This window comes from Ambystoma mexicanum, chromosome 3q (genome assembly GCF_040938575.1).
Source record: "Ambystoma mexicanum isolate Mex_15411 chromosome 3q, UKY_AmexF1_1, whole genome shotgun sequence".
In the NCBI taxonomy this organism is placed as follows: domain Eukaryota; kingdom Metazoa; phylum Chordata; class Amphibia; order Caudata; family Ambystomatidae; genus Ambystoma; species Ambystoma mexicanum.
In genome coordinates, this window is record NC_090926.1 from 11,875,133 (window position 1) to 11,892,710 (window position 17,578).

Here is a 17,578-nt window from a genome sequence, read left to right on the forward strand (position 1 = left end):
AAATGGACAGTGGTCCGTGAATGGACCCAATGTAATCATTACCGGTGAAGAAACCGGACAAACAACTGGTGTACCAGAAAACCCTACAGGAACATTGGTTTGCCCTGACAGTGGAATGTTTGGAACCTGTGAATGGTCAATGGAACACTTCTGTGCTCCTGTATCTATCAAGAATAGATGTTTCCTATTTCCCACTATCATTTCAACCTAGGGACCTTTCTAATTAACGGGAATAGGCGTCGGTTCCAAACCCTGCTTCGGGCAATCCTAGCGAAAGAGAATGTCATCAAAAGGAAGTTCTTCAGAGAGATATGCAGCAGAAGGATAGTCAAAAATGTTTCTATTATCCATACTCGGTGCCTGATTATCCTGTGAAAAAGGTTACAAATTTTGAGAAAACTGTCTTCTACTAGGACTTCCTCCCCCAGGACGGCCTCTGGATCGTCTACCCATGTTACCAAATGCGTTATTCAACCTCTGTTGGAGAATTGTGCTCGCCAATGACCCTCTTGTCTGCAATAAGCACACTGGTTCTCGTTTACAGGTCCCAACGGCACATTTCCCTGTGGAGCATACTGTCCCCTAAGTTGTGAAGTACCCCCTCTAGGGCCTCTAACAATTTGTTGTAATAGAACTTTAGTTTTCAAGTCTCCCTTTCTCTTTTCAATTCTCTCTTTTTTGTTATTGACTCGGTTCTCATAGTATTGAGCCATATGCAACACTTCAGACTGAGACTTAGCTTGCCAAGCGCTCTCAGAAGACATAATTTGCAACTGGATGTTAGGCAACAATCCACGCACAAATGTATCTACAAATAGTTGTTTTCTGAAACCACTTGTCCGAACCGATGAAAGAATTCAGTAGCACCCTCAGACTTCCCTTGGACACAAGCAGTAAGTTTGTCCCAAATAACCCTTCTTTCAGGAATTATAACTTTTAGTTCCGTGACTATTCTATCAGGCAAAGTCAGTATTGCCTGAGCGGTCTCTCGCCAGCTGGCTTTCTCTATCTAATCAAACTATTTTAACTCTTGTGGCTCCTAGCCCTGGTACATCGTCTACAGTCCTAATCTGTTTCCACAAATCAATAGGTAGGAGCATGGGATATAACAAATCAATATCGCTCAGAGTAAATACTGACAACTGCAAGAAAGATTCTATCTCTTTATAGAACCCTGTTGGATTCTTCCTAATATCGGGATTGGATTGTTTAATGGTGTTCACTTCCTGTCTTGAGAACGGGACGTGAACAAACTGCGACACATAATGTGCAGGAATTTCATGAGCAGCAATACCTGTTGCAGGATTAGCTGGAATCTCAATTTTTGGGACAAATGTCGGCAGAACCTCTCTCATAGGCAACTCTGAGATAGGAAACTCTGAATGCTTACTGAGCAACAGAGCTAAATCGAGTGCTAAAGCAGCTGAAGGAGTGTTAGACGAAAAAGCTCTCTTATAGATATTCAATAATTCTGTGGGACAACAAATCTTTCTTTTTACGCATTCATCCTGCAGGTATTCTACCATTACCTGTATCACTTTCCTCTGCATTTCTGGCATATACTGACTATACATGTCATATACTTCTACGGGAGATATCGACATGTCTGAAATCCATCTAATCGCGTCCTTTGTGCAAATACGTGCTTCCTCATTTATCGACTTACAATAAGGAAGGAACCGTTTCTGTACAATCATAGCATCCAAACTATCACCATCAATTTCTTCATCCCATAACCTTTCCAGTTCCCTTCTATACTCAAAAACCCTCTCGACGTGCTCATATACTTTCTCCGCAGTATCTCTTGAATATGCTAAAACATTCAGATCCCTCAACCCTTGTGGGAGATCTATATCATCTATTCTGTTCCACATTATACATAAATGAATTCCCAACTCTTCAATAAAAACATTTTTCTCAGGAAAACTTTCTAGATTAGAGTGTGTGGCAAAAACATCAGATTGTTCACCCTTCTCCATGCATTGTCTAGCACATGCAGTCAAATCGCTCTTTCTCTCTTTAGACACAGTATTACGAGTTACAATCTTTGATTCTGCCCCCTTGTCAACTACAAGCGGAACAGAACCACCTGGAAGAGGAAGAGTAGACAAATCTTGTACCTTCGGTGACAAAGGTGCTAATACTGGTGCAGAAGACAAATATACCAAACCCGTAACAGTAGGCAAAGTTGGAGGAGCAGGTGGAGGAGCAACGATAGGAGGAGGAACAACAGTCGGAGGAAGAGGAACATTAGGAGGAACGATAGGAGAAGCAGGAATTACTACGGGAGGAGGAAGGACAGCAGGAAGAGGCAAAACAGCAGGAATAGGAACATACAGAGGTGGCGCAGTGGCACCAGGCCATCGTTCATGTAGAAGTTTGTCAATTAGCTCATCAGATGCGTGAAAGTCTTTAGACGGATAGATTTTTTGAATACCAAGTGAAAAAGCCCTATCCATATTCCTAACTGTCTCAGACTGTTTATTTTGATCGTACAACAACGCTTTTTCAGCGTTGGACATATGACTGTATGCATGTTTTTCCCTACTTTTAAGTTGCTGCATAGCTTCTTTCTTCCAATTCTGTAATACATCAAATGCTACAGGTCTAGCCTTTTTCTTTAATAATATAGACTCTAAATATTCTATACAAGGAATTTAAAAACTACCATTGATTGGCCACTGAAGTTCGGAAGCATGTCTAGTTTGTCTGTCCCAAATATCATTAAACACTATACTACCAATGCCGTGCTTACAGTACACAGTACATGCTGCAGACCCCTCCATTGGCGCTGTTCCGCTAAATTCCAAAGATTGTCTGTCCTTGCGGAATAATGCCCTGAAGCAGTCAGACAATTTCTCAGGCATGTCAGATTACTGGTGTTACCTGGTCAATAATTGTACTCGCGAGTGCAATGCCCCAAAACAAATTATCAGGATACTTAAGAATCGGGTCAGGACTCACCTTATCAAAGAACTAAGGAGGTCCGATCGGATTTCTAAGGACACAAAGGACCCGCGTGGTTGATGATTTTGGCAAAACTGCCCGCCTCGATATATGGACCCTCGTGAAGATGCCGCCTCGGACCGCGGGCTCACCGTCCAGGGATCGGGTCGTGCAGTACTGTTGAGGTATTGCTTCTCATCCAAGAAAGGGGCCCCCTTTTTCACCGTCCGATCCCGGTCCGATAGCCACGTCAACCTTCAACGAGATGGCATCAATCTTGAGGGTCCCTATTCGGGCACCATCTGTAAAAGCAAGAGGAAATATCAAGGCTGAGGAACACAAAAGGAAATACACCAAACACAGACTTATAAAGATTCACAGGTCTTTCTTCGACTGCGCAGTTTACAAAGAACAAAATCGGATAGCTATCTGGCCCTCATTACATCACAGTGAATACCAGCCCTTCAGTGTGAGAAGTGGGAGGTACTGGACATCTGGACATTCGTTCATTTATACAATTTCAGTAATAATGTCCAGCCCCTCTGCAAGTTGATAGTCAGTGGTCTAGAGTTTGTGCTGAGTTCACTTATGGCTTATACGACAATATGCACATGGATTACATTCGGTTTACATACAAACAAGTTACAATGGTGACAGTGTATCCCGAGGTTTAGCAGTAAGCCTTAGCACATGTCCCTTCACAATGCAGTTCAGCCAGTGTCTACGTTTGATATTTACTTTACATTGTTTCAATGTGTGTTCGCGGAAGAGGCTTATTGGTGCAGACAATCCTAGGACCACAAGTCAGGCATGGGACAAGATCTCTTTACCCAGTCTAAACATTCGGCCCGCGGACAGCCTAAATATTAACTAAGGTGCAAGGGTTGGGAAGGCTGGTTACAAGTTGGAAACACAATCCACCCTTTTAGAACACAGAGTTACATTTGAACAGAAATCAAAATGGCGGATGATCCTAAAATGGCGGCAAAGTCGATCTAAAATCGGAACATTTGAAATGCGGTTTTCTTCACAGAGCGACTGGGCTTAGGCCAATATATATATATAAGAAAGGAGGCACAAAATGATTTCCTGTTGAACAGAGTTATATGCATAATACCTCAGGTTTTTCATTTGTATGGGTCTCAACCCAGTTATATGCATAATCGCTCAGGCTCTACAATTTTATCGATCTCAGCTCAGTTATATGCATAATCCCTTCAATTTTACAATCTCATGACTCTCAACCCAGTTATATGTATAATCCCTCAGGATTTACCATGTTATGGATCTCAACCCAGTTATGCGCATAATCCCTCAGGTTTTTCGTGTTTATGGGTTTGAGCCAAATTGAATGCATAATCCCTCAGGTGTTACATTTTCATGAGTCTCAGCCCAGTTATATGCACAATCCCTTAGGTGTTTCAATGTAATGGGTCCCAGACCAGCAAAATGTATGATCCCTCAGGCTTTACAATGTTTCGGGTCCAAGATCCATTATATGCATAATCCCACAAGGTTTTTGTTTTTACAGGTCTCAACCCAGTTACATGCATATTTCCTCAGTCTTTATAATATCACCAGTTTCAGCCCAATTGTATGCATAATTCCTCAGGCTGTGAAATTTTACGGATCGAGCTCAGTTGTATGCATAAACCCTCAGGTTTTTGAATTTTACGGGTTCCAGCCCAGATATGTGCATAATCCCTCAGGCTTTAAAATCTCAATGGTCTCAGCCCATTTTCATGCATATTCCCTCAGGATTTACAATCTCACTGGTCTCAACTCAGTTATATTCATATTCCCCTCAGGCTTTATAATCTCACAGGTCTGAGCCCAGTTGTATGCATAATACCTCCGGTTTGTAATTTTACTGGTCTCAGTCCAGTTATATGCATAATCCTTCAGGCTTCTAATTCTCACAGTCTCTGCCCAGTTATATGCATAATATCCCATGCTTTTCATTCTTTCGGGTCTCAGCCCAGTTGTATGCATACTCCCTCAGGCTTTTCAGTGTTATCAACCTCAACCCAGTTGTATGCATAATCTCTCTGGTTTTTCAATGGTATGGGTTTTAGCCCAATTGTATACATAATCCACCTGTCTTTTCAAATGCATGGTTCTCAGACCAGTTGTTTGCATAATCGTTCAGTCTTTTGAATTGTATGGGTCAGAGCTCAGTTGTTTGCATAATCCCTGTGGCTTTTCAGTTTTATGGTTCTCAGCTCAGTTGTTTGCATAATCCCTTGGGTGTTCCAATTGTATGGAATTCAGCACAGTTGTTTGCATACTCACACAGGCTTTTCAACTGTACATGTCTGAGCCCAGTTGAATGCATAATACCTCAATCTTTTTGTTCTTACGGGTCTCAGACCAGTTGTTTGCATAATCATGCAGGCTTTTCAATTTTATGGGTATCAGCCAAGTTGTTTGCATAATCATGCAGGCTTTTAAATTTTATGGGACACAGCAGATAACCATGTGGTTTTTCAGTTTTACGGTTGTCAGCCCAATTATACGCATAATCCCTCAAGCTTTTCGTTCTTATTGGACTCCAATTATATGCATAATACTTCTGTTTTATTTTTTTACGGGTCTCAGCTCAGTTGTATTCATAACCCCCCTGGATTTTCATTTTTAGTAGTCTCAGCACAGTCCTGTGCATAATACCTCAGACTTTTCAATGTTAGGGGTCCCAGCCCAGTTGTTTGCATAATAATTTATGTTTTTCAATTTTACAGGTTTTAGTCCACTCGTATGCAATATCCTACTCCAGACTTTCCGTTCTTACGGGCCTCAACCCAGTTCTATGCATAAACCCTCAGGTTTTTAAATTTTACGGATCCCAACCCAGTTGCATGCATAATCCATCTGATTTTATGAAAGAAACGGGGAGCTCATGACATGGTATGTCCTTGGAAGCTACTTTGGTGCATTAACAAGCAGTGATACAGAGGCACTCCCAAGTACTCGCCATACAAAGAGTGCAAATGACGTGCACAGTCCAATTTTAAATACAGAAATTGGGGATACCAAACTCTTCCTTTTCCCAATTTTTCAGTAGCGTCTTCATTCTCCTCCACCAGCTATTTCCAGCCCCAAAAAAGCTGATGTTACCCTTCTCCAAATGACCCACAGCTGAGTGAATAGGAAGTGCCCTGACGAAGAAGAACAAGAATTTCAAAAATAGGTTCATCTTATCTAAGCAAAAATGAGTGAGTGGTGCCACTCTGTAGCCTAGCGCATGCCTTCTCTCAGTACCTGAGTGGAGTTCCTATTACCTGTTAGTGATTGTAGCTATCACCAGCACGTCAGGCGTGTACATGGCTGTTTGCGTGGGTGTTGGCGAGGGCTGTGGGCCATTACTGGCCATGTTACCCATCAACAAGATGCTGATTTCTCTATGCAGCCGGGGCGCCTTCCGGGGTGCAAATAGTTTTTTTTTATTTTCATGGGAGAACCGGGCTGCGCAGGTTTTGTGCAAGCCCAATTTCCAATTCCCCAAAAAAGATGGCCCTCAACATATAAATGGAAATGGATATTAGTCCGTTTTCTATTTCCATTATGGCCGCTGATGAGGGGAGACGTTGCTGAGGACAGTTGGGGGCCCCAGAACTGGAGCACAAAGCTCTGGTCAAGCAGGTAAGTGTGAACTAACACATTATCTGCCTTGAGCAGAATTCTCCCTGGATAGGCTAATATCAGAGTAACAATAGCAGCCCCTAAATGGGCAGCACCATTAAGGTAAAGATTGGGGTGATGGGCTACTGAGGCGATCACGTTCCATTAATACAATTCAGCAGAACAATGCAAGCCTCTTCACAGCGAATCTATTCATTTCTTCCACAGCACCATCAAACATTCAGAGCGCCATAAATATTTGAAAGCAGCACGAACTAGAAATATGATTATTGGAAGATCCTTCAGGAGGCCAAGGAAAAATAGATCAAACTGTCAGAAAACTCTCTGCAGGCACTTTGCCAATTCTCGCCCCTCTTAAACGTCTCTACATCGGTGCTCTCTTGTAATCCCCACCCCTGCTGCCCCCTGTCTCCATGTGTCTGTCATTCTGCTCCAGCCTCGCAGAGAATTAAAATGGCTGCCCATGCGCTGTGACCACCTAGGAGATGCACCAGCACTCCAGGTGACAGGCATAAATATTGGGCATTTCGACCCCTTTACTGGCAGAGTGAGTGCTCTCGGGCCTAAACTCCAACATCCCTAAGTAGGAGTAAAAAGGGTGACTTTGAAATATTAAAGAGCACTATCTGCCAAACTCAAAGGTTCATGCTTTCCAGACCCACCAGCACATGGGGAAATGAGGGGCATGGTCAGAGTGGGCCATAACATTGTCTCGGGTACCAATGAAAAAGTGCCCCACAGTTGCAAATGGCAATTCATTCCTTTTGTAACAGACTGATTGAGTAGTAACCAAAGGAGAGGTTTTTGATCAAATCTGATGCAAATTGTGCCTGTTAAAGAATATTTATTCAGTAACACTGGTCAAATTCATCAAACTGGCCCACATTGACCCAAAAAACTGGCCAACACCAGCATTTTGTGTTTTTGGTTCGGCCATGGGCCTATTGTCCTATAGGCCAGTCCGACCCTGATGAGGGGGTACCCAGGGAGACCGTCCCCTCGCCTAGCGTTCCCTGGTCATTGCCATACAATGTGCGCAAGTATGTGAGAGGGAACGAGAGCGTGTGGAGGACTCAGCGGAAAGGAGAGCCGTCTACAGAAGCCAGTGAGTTAATGTTCAACCATCACTGCCATCTAACTCTCTTTCTCATTTCCTGGTCGCCACCCATGTCCCTCAGCACTAACAGCCTGCGGAAATCTTTCATTGCTGGCAGCCATCTTCCAGCACAGACTACTCTCCCCTTGAAGTGCAGTAAGTTTCCATTGCCAGCCAACACCCTGCACTTGATCTGCACGCCATGCACTGACCAGCACGCCAACCACCTCCAGAAGATCACTCTGAAGCTGAGCAGGAACATTCCTCTGTGGCCACCATCTGACCGGAACCAACTCTGTGAGGAATTGCCATCTGGCAAGGATGCAAAGCCTTCGCTTTTTTTTATTTGTATTAACAAATAGAATAATGAGGGTAATTCTGTCTCAAAAAGGGGTAATTTGCCAACCATTCCCCCTTTCCCATCGACTCCATGCCAAAAGCATAGTGCACTCATAACCCACCGCATCAAGACCCTGCTCCGCGGCACCCGCTCTACTCGTGGTACAGAGCAGGTTCGAAGGTCACAAGATGCCCACTTGCCAGCCGCAGAGACAGACAAGTCCCTGCAGTGCAGAGGCAGCATTTAAGATGTCCGCACATGTACCCAAAACTATGATGACCATAAGTCGCCCATGCTGGTGGCAGGGTAAATGCTAAATAAAAGCTATGACTACATTTAGGCATAGTGCCTGGTGACACTTGTGATCACAACTGCCACATTCCAATTGATATCGCACATATGTCTTCTCCCGTGTGTCAGATCCATTACAGAAGACATGTGTATTCTGGTTAGCCGGTGTAGCCCGCCAAACGGCAGGACGAGAACCTGGAGGGTCAGGCCACCTCTTTAATCTCTTTGTGAGGGCAGGTATCACCCTCGACCTGAGACAGCTACACAGCAGCCAGCTGTCCTGGGCCTGGGATTCAAGAGAGCACACCCATTCAAAAGGAGTAGCCTCACACCAGGGTACTGCATCTCTAAAGGCCTTTCTTCTCAGAAGGAGGCAGGATTATGAATGGCAGGACAGCTCTGGTCAATGGGAGAATGCTTCCACCATCTTGATTCTCACTGTATCTTTCTCTTTCTTCCTCTGGTGCAAAGACCTTTGAGTGTGACATCCACAGGGCAAGTACCCTCCATTCCAGAGCAGGCATTGGACCACTAAGGTGGGCTGGCTTTAGTCCAATCACCTGAGGACTGTTACCCTTAAAAGAAGGGATCTTCCACCCCTTCAGCAGACTGGCTCTTTTCTTGTCAGATCCTTTAAGGCCGCAGATTTGTTCTGAAGATCTCACTGAACTTCCTTTAGGAAAGTTGCACTCTCCAAAGCCCTCAGCCTGCAGTGAAGAAGTGATCCTCAAGACAGAGCACATTGGGAGTAACCTCTGCTGTGGATCAGGACCACTCAGCACTGGAATCTCCTGAGCCAGCTGAGCAAACCCTGAACGTAACCATCGTATTGTCGAGTCTCCCTGAGTGGGCCTCACAGCCACTGGAGAACCGGACCAGCCGAAGCTTCCTGTTCACTGCACCGAACCGGTCACTCCATGCTCAACGCACCTGGAACAAGTGGTAAGTTGCCGGCACTGGTTGCTGCACTCGTCTACTGCATTGAATATTGCTTGCACCTTGGACCAGCTCGACACTGCATCATGTCCCAGCCACAATTCATCATTTAGTAAGGGACGCGGGGCTAGCTAGTCTTTTGGTTGTAGCCCCTGAGCTTCTATCTGGGGCTACAACCCAAGGACCCAGGGCTATAGCCAGTGGCGTCGCTAGGGGAGGGCCTTGGGGGGTCCGGGCCACCCCTCTGAAATCCTTGGCCCCCCCTACCTAAGGGGAGCAGTGACCATTGTGCTCTGTTTGTGGTGTCATTTGTGACACTAACTAAGGTAAATGTCTGCATATCACATGGCAAATACTCTCCTTTTGTCTGAAAGCTAGCCGTGATCTTGGTATGCATTCTGGCATAGGTATGAACATGAGCACGAGCCACTGCTCAGGTGTTCCTGCCGGGCTTCTGCACTCCTTAGTGCTTGCAGCCCCCTCCCATCAGAATGCAGGGTACAAAACTGCTAGTGAAGGGCCATTAGTCATTGAATGGTTTCATACCTGTATTCTGATGGGAGGGGAGGTGCAGTGGGTGTGGGTAGTTGGTGTGCACAAAAACCTCTCTGCAGGAGTTCGTGTGACGTCACACATTACCTTTCAGAGCCCCCCCCCCACTTTTATCTGTAGCCCCCCTACTTTTGTCTTTGGCCCCCCTCTGTGCCCCTCCTAAATTTGATTCTGGTGACGTCACTGGCTATAGCTCACTCTGTAAACGCCTCTGCCACCCCCCCTACACTTGTGCCTGTAGCCACACACATCCCTGGAAACCAGGTTCCCGCCAAAGCACGTGTGCTATGAAATGTGATGCGCAACCCCTCGGATCAGGTTTGCAATATATAAATGCACCCAAATACAATAAATTAGACGAAACAGAAATCTCATTAAAGGGACGTTCCGTGAACAGGGAAGACTTTCGTGAAGAGGGCGGGGACAGACTTCGGCTTTGGAGGGAGATTTTCTGTGAAATGTTCTTGCTGCGTAACCGGAATTACTTCCACAGCGAGGGACACGCGTGGGCTGTGGAGAGCGGTTCTTATCTGGAACAGGAATAACTTCCCGGAGGCGGGGCTGCGAAAAGTAGGCCTTTCCTCCTGTCACTCCTGGGTTGGCTTTGAAGCCTGCATCCTGTCTCCTCGCGGTGCATGCGCGGGCCACGGCGAGATGGGGTCTCTGCTTTGCATGTGTAGGCAGCCGGCGAGGCTCCTGCTTCGGCTCTCGTCTCCTGCGACCCGTCCCTGGGAGGGAGACGGGTCCCTCTCTGATGGCGCGGCCCTGTTATCATCAGCTTAAGCCGGAGCGTGTGATGTGCTCACAGGCGTGCAGCGGGAGCGGGGGCCGGGAGGTGGCAAGCGATTGCAAACGGAAAGCGGGGGGGGGAGGGGCGAGGGGCGCTGACCCCAGATCCAACACAGCCCGCCGGGGGCGAGCCGCTTTCCAAGAATATCTAGCAGTGGTGGGAGAAAAATCATTTCCACTGCTTGCTGAAAGGCAGCCATGAGGCGATAGCAGAGAGACATTCAGAGGGGGATAAGGGAGGGTAGGCGGGACAGAAAAAAAGACCATGCGGTAATATAGCAAAGAAGGTGGGGAGGGAGTAAAAAGGTGTCATGGGAAAAGAAGCGGCAGTCACGGAATACGAGTGAGGCACGGAGCTGGGCAGCCAGGAGAAGGACGAGAGTGAATGGGATATGGAGATTAATATAATAATAATAATTATTATTACAGTATTTGTTGAGCACGCACCTAGTTTCGGGAAGAAACAGAGCTCATTGCAGATTATGTTATTTGATCATTCTATAGTTCCTACTGCTGCTGTTCTGGCTTTGAAGCACTGTGGGGAGGAAGGCCCTTCGGAAGACCATAGTCTGTGAAAACATGCAAATAAACAGTATTACATTGTATGTGAACTGTAATTAGAATGTGGGTGTCTACACAATTACCAGCAGAGATGACTAGTGTAAAGACATTTTAAAAGCCATGCCAAGCAGTGTGTTCAGACGCTTCGCTCGGTCCCTTAACTTGGGCGGCGGGCAATTACCCACAGGGTGGGTCCAGCCACCTCGGGGCATATCTCCTCAATATCTCCCTAACATCTAGGCCCACACACTGTCCACTCCCCACCTAACATGAGACGGGGCAATCTGTTACCCGCTGTTTCCTCCCCAGGTAGCTTGTAAATCCCTTGCTGAAATAATTACTCCCACCCTGTTGATAGTGCTGTGGTTTCACCGGTGGGTCGCGGGCCAGAGCCCACATTAACGCAGGCTTCGGCACCATTACCAGCCGGTGGAGCCCGTGGATGAGGGTGTTATTGCTATTAGCAGGGGCACCAATAGGCTTCAAATATGAAAAGGAACTTGTGGCAAGACGACAGGTCACAGTGAGAATGGCATCAAGGAAATGTAAGATGGGTATCTGAGCAGAGCCCCGCCTCCATTTCCATGCTAGGAAAGTCAGACCTGGTAGTGTGGACCTCAGAGCCTTTGGGGTTGGTCTAGAGAAGGTGGAAGATAGCCCATTTGGGGGTAGGGAATGGGGAAAGGTGTAGGGCATCAGGCCAAGACCCAGAGTGGGAGTCTCCGGTGGGAAGGCGCCAGCAAACAGGAATGAATCAGGGCTTACAGCATCAGATTCAGCCCACATTCCGGCGCTCCTGATTGGGTTGCGCCTTCTCCACGGGTGCTCAAGGTCGCGTTCTTCTCTTGGATTATTCCCATGTACAGGGAATATTAATGCCCCCTGAAGCTCAGGGGAGTTCCCAAGCCTCCTCTCCTCCTGAGGGCTTGCTTAGAAGTACAACAACAGTGCACAGAGTGGACAGAAACAGCAGGCTGCACCCCAATCTGTGCACAAAGACTTAATTACAACCCCATGACACTCACTCCAAGGGGCAACACGTGTTCTCATGCCCACACATGCTTAAAGGTGATTACAAGCCGAACATGCTGTGGGATGCCAAGGCCCGGGAAGCGTGCTGAATCCCCCGTTTGAGAGTCCCCTTCAAATTAAGCAGCACCCTCTACATATGTGTGCATGTCATGCTGCTCGGATATATATGATCCAAACGTTCACTCTGACTATGCTGGTCACCGGTGGGGCGAGGGCCAACCCCTGCATGTTCTTGCATGAAGAGTGACTGCTATAGACTAACATGGCTGACTATGAACCTATGACAGCTCAGCTGACGTGATCCACAGCTTTCACTGGCTTTGCGAGAAACTGGGAAGGCATTAAGACTACGTTAGTCTCGGGAGAATAGCTCAGGGGCAACGTGCTCGCCTTGGAATCAAGACAAAATAGGGCACCACGGGGTCGATCAACAGGTCTGCGCGTAGAAACCTCTGGGTATTAAACGCGTTATAAATAACCTATCATATCATATCATGCTTGGGGCTACAGGTGCCCTGCTGACAGCAGGAATTCTTCTTCTTTGGAAAGTGCAGCATGCCTGGACTAGTTTACATTCCAATATCCTGGCCTTTAGTCATCAAATCCGTATGCCTCCTCTTAATCGCTTGCAATCACCCACACATGTGTGGTTGTAGCCACCAGTTCTAGCCGAGGTGCCTGGGACTAGACCAGCCACATGTGGGTGCATTGATTTCTACATCTAAACCCCGCGATTTATAAATCCATGTCCCACCTGGGTTTTACAGCAGTACTTATTTCCCTTAGTAACTCGTTGGGAAGCCCAAAGTGCACAACTTTTTATTGTATTAAACTAGAATAGCGTGGTTGAGGCGAAGAGCAGAGCCCATACAGTTCACACAAAAAGAAAATGGCCGCCATGATTTAACAAATTGCACTAGAGGGCACCCATCCATTCATGGCTTGGGTAGAGGCCAAGTGTGTGGGATACCCTAAAGAAAGGGTCCGCAAGTAGTGCAACGTGGCGAGAGGGGGCAGGAGCCTGCAGAAGAACCTCTACTAGTGTCTGGGAGTTGCTCGGGGGGTGGGGTTGCCCAGTGGCCTGGTTGGACGAATGAAAGGGCGCCGGGATTGCCTTTAATTGTGTTCTCCTCTGTCAACACCCAGCTCAGTTTCGATGTAACCGCTATGGGGGCTTTGCTAGGTTTCCCCCTGAAAATCTGCAGGGTTGGGGGCCATTTCGCTGTCTCTTCCATTGTCAAGCCTGATCCGACATTTTACATAGTTGTGCAAGTTCTGCAACCTTCGCGGTTAAAGAAAACTCGTGGTACCAAAACCTCAGGTCTGCCCCCCCCCCCCCGCCAAAAACTAAATTCATGGCGAGGAGGGAAAATTCACACTTTTCAATGTAGCCCAATCATGTTGTGAGCTCTCCCACTCGTCCTGCATAGGCGCTCTGACAGATGCTGCCAGTGACCCTGAAGGGCTTCAGGGGTAGTTGTGTTCACGCAAACAATACATCTACACAGCTTATAGTCGGCAAAATCCCTAAAGGGGCAAATATTAATACCAAGCAGGCATATACATTCCCAAAGAAATACCCCCAAAAAGGTATGTGTTCTGCCTATCATTATACTGATTTGGCTCCTAAGAAGAATCACATAGATATACATGGCCCGATTCATGGAATATTTGCCGGGTTCAAGGTGACTGTGCACTGCTGAAAAGTGACTTTGCACTGCCGACACAAACCCTGATTCATGGAACTGTGGAAATTGTATTTTCGCCTTGCAAAGTCCGGGCAGGTCATTTTGTGCTGCAAAAATGACTATGCACTGACTTTGCCCTGCAAAAATACACTTTGCACAGTTCCATGAATCAGGGTTTGTGTTGGCAGTGCAAAGTCACTTTTCAGCAGTGCAAGGTCACTTTGAACCGTGCAAATATTCCATGAATCGGGCCCATAATAGTGTGATGAGTATGTGTTTCAACACTTGTACATGTATGCCAAGTTTTCATCGTGGCCACTCAGCATCTCTGCATTTTTAAACATGCAGTTTTAATTAGACGCGGTCGTTTTCTCAAACTTTTGTTGTGTGTTTGGGATTGGGGTTGGGAGTGGTGAGTGGCAAGGTGAGGTGGTGGGGTCGGTTGGATGGGGGTTGGCAGCGTATCGCACATAAATATAAAAAAAACAGCAACAGCGAGTGCGGTGAAAACGGCATGTTTAAAATGGAAACATGCAAAGTGGCCGCGATGAAAACACGTCGGACCGTTGTGCAGCACACTTACACACGTGTGGCGCGTGAAACAGAGCAAATCCTCACCGCACTCTCCTCCACTTTCACACCAAGCTAAAAATGCAGCACCGAACAAGGCCTTGCACAATGATTTACTGTTTGTCTGATCCGCAGGAGCCGAAGTAAAGTGATTTGCTTGAAAGAGCCAATCAGGTCACATAAGGAGGTCTGCTTTAACTACAAAAAGAGTAGTTTCAGGACCGTACACACGTGGCACTGGAAGTGATAACAATAAAAAACAAAGACAGTGCAACTCAGATCCCATTCGTTCCTGATCACTTCGAACTCTGTGAACAATGTTTAGTGACAACACTGTTGTGAGAAGGTTCATGATTTATGGCGTGCCAAAACGGTGACCTCAGTCTGATATGCCCCGCAAGGGGGTTCTAGAGATGAGCAGCCCCGAAATGCAAGGATGTACCATCCATTTGCAGACGAGTTCACATTCCGCGCCACTGGAGATGATGCACTTGCACTGGTCACGCGAGGAAGCAAAAACACGCCGGGCAGGCAACTTCACTGGCGCGGAGTAGGATTCCAATTTGGCAACGAGCTTAATACTGCGGATTCTACAATAGGTGGGGTGGGATCACATGTGGGAGGGGCAAGCATGTGAGGTTGTGAAAAGCATTGGAGGGGAATGGCTTTCTTTCCCCCTTTGAGTTTCTAACAATGTGTGCACATCCAGGTGCTCAGACAAGATGGCCGACAGGTAGGTCTGTCCACACCAACGCTTTAGGCCCGCGTAAGCACTTTCCCTTTGCCATTCCCTTTCGGACCGCCGCCCAGTCCTATAAATGTGCCCAGTACACATTGCTTTCCCCTCCATTCGTTTCTGAGGATTTGTGCCACCCACTGAGGTCCTGTCACTTTGACCTTAGTCCTAGTGTTTCCTCCTTTGCCTCATGCATCGTGGCCGAAGACCCGCTGGCACTGCCCTCTGGCTACTGAGGGCTTGGCACAGACTGGTGAGGAGGGGAGCGAAGTCTGGCTTTGTGGCAGGTGATGGATGTGAAGCGATGCAGGGCACAGGGCGGGGCATGGCTGTCCGGCAGCACTTGCCTGGCTGCCAGCGCTCAGGATTTTGCAGCTATTATCTATGAATTGATTTATTTTTGACATTTGTAGAGCGCACTGCAGCCCATAGACATCGAGGCGCTGTTACAGGAAGGTGTATGCAAGCAAGATTATGTCTTGTTATTGTTGGCACCAGGTTGATTGGGGGAGCGTTCAGGCCTTCTGAGGCCCAGATTTGGAGTGCTAGTGGCCCACCCTGTGGGCAAGCTTAGGTCCAGGCGCCTGTGGAACGGTAAACCCTGGTGGTGCCAGGTGGTGCCACAGCAGGATCAGGAGGATTCCCCCGCAAGCTCCTCCATCTTCGGCCCTCCAAGTTGTGGGTGCATTGGCAGAGGCTTGGCTTGTAGGTGCAGAGGAGCTCAGTGATCGCTGCTTTCCTGTGATGGGGGAGTAGATGGGAGACATCAGGGTCACCTGGGGCTGCAGGAGACCGGATGAGTGTTGGGGAACCAGAAGGCCTGCCAGAGATTGGCCCCCTTTGCCTTGGAGCTCTAAGTCATTCTGTGATGGAGTGCAGCTGGGGATCACCGGATGCCAGGTGAGGCATAGCTGGTCGTCCGAGTCCAGGTCGTAGGACTGGGAGTGATGATGGCCTGAGCAGGTTGCTGGGACCTTGGTCAAGAGAGATGGGTCAGCGCAACTCCCAGTGAGGGCACCCACCAGGGGCAGGATCAGGCATGAGGCAGGTGCTGTGGATGTGTTGGCAACGCCAATCTGTGCTCCAATGCAAGTAGACAGAGCAGAGGGCAACAGAAGGAACCAAACTGCTAGTAGGCCCACCAGTGTTGCTGTCAATCGGATACAGTGCCAACCGCTCTCCTTCTGAGCTAAAGGCCTGGCAGTGAATAGCAGGGTGCTTGGGGGAGGCTTTGGGATCCAAGGTGGGGAGAACAAGGTGAACAACTGCGGTGGTGTATTTTCATGGCTTAACCGGTCCTAAATCTATCCTAAATTCCAGAGGTTTCCTGTGACTAGGTGCATATTGAAGATGCTAATGTTGAATAAAAAAAGGTTCACCGTGTGATGTGTTTTCTGAGATTTTCAATATGCAGATATCACTATTCTTGTGTGCTGATGAGTGTGGCGGGCGAGAGGGTTCCCCCCAAGGCTGGAATATAATACACTCTTGAAACATTGTTAAAGTATGCGGATAGCCCAGCTCAGGCTCCTTGGTCTGATCAGCCTACCCACACCCTCACAGCGTGGCACACCCGAATTCCAGAAAGCAAAAGACTGAACTGTATGATGCATGCAGGCATCAGAAGGAACCAACAGCAGAGGCTGTAGGCTCTCTTGATGCGTCTTCGGTAGGAGAGTCTGCAGCGATCCCACACTGTTTCTCTCCAGGTGTTGGTCACCTCGCCCGCCATGGCTCTCACGGTAACACCGCCCTGGTGAGGCATGATTACAACTCTCCTCACAAGAAGTGCATGCCCAACAATAGTGTCACAGGTGTTTTTTTTTTTTGATGTTGCTGCTGGGACTAATCAGTGCTCCTCCCAACCCATTCCGATGACTCCCTCTCTTCTGCCCTCTTCCCTCCCTCGTGGCCAACTACCTGCCCACAGGGACCTAAAAAGGGGCTAACTGAGTAACAACAGTAGGACAAGTCTTTACAGCTCATTAGTGAGCTCGGTGTTGCTGGCAGGCTAGTAAGGGAACATAGGAGTCTCCCACCACATAAGGACACACACATGCCGGAAAACATTTTTGATATACAATGCCTCCTTCTTGTCGCAATACAGTGGCATCAAACATTACCTTGATTGCATCACAATGTAAAATGTATAATGTATTAAATGACTCTACATGCTTTAGGAAATTGACTACTATTACATTATATATACGAACCTACCTGCTGAAGGGAAATGTACCTCCATTATCTACATCTACAACAACCTGTGACTTTAGACCTCAAGTAGAATTTCTTTCAATAAAGCATCAGAAGTACGAATTCTGCATGAAAAGGATTTTTTGGTAACTGCATAGCCAACACATTTTAGGTTCAGTTTTGCATGTGTTCTGCCCGGAATGTAATAT

The 17,578-nt window shown here is 47.3% G+C and overlaps 1 protein-coding gene across 3 annotated transcripts in view; it reads right to left on the reverse strand.

Annotated features, from left to right (window-relative positions):
* The window catches only part of CACNA1I (calcium voltage-gated channel subunit alpha1 I), a 1,993,092-nt gene that overhangs the window by 1,797,488 nt on the left and 178,026 nt on the right, over positions 1-17,578 (reverse strand). The gene's annotated exons all lie outside the window — the stretch shown is intronic.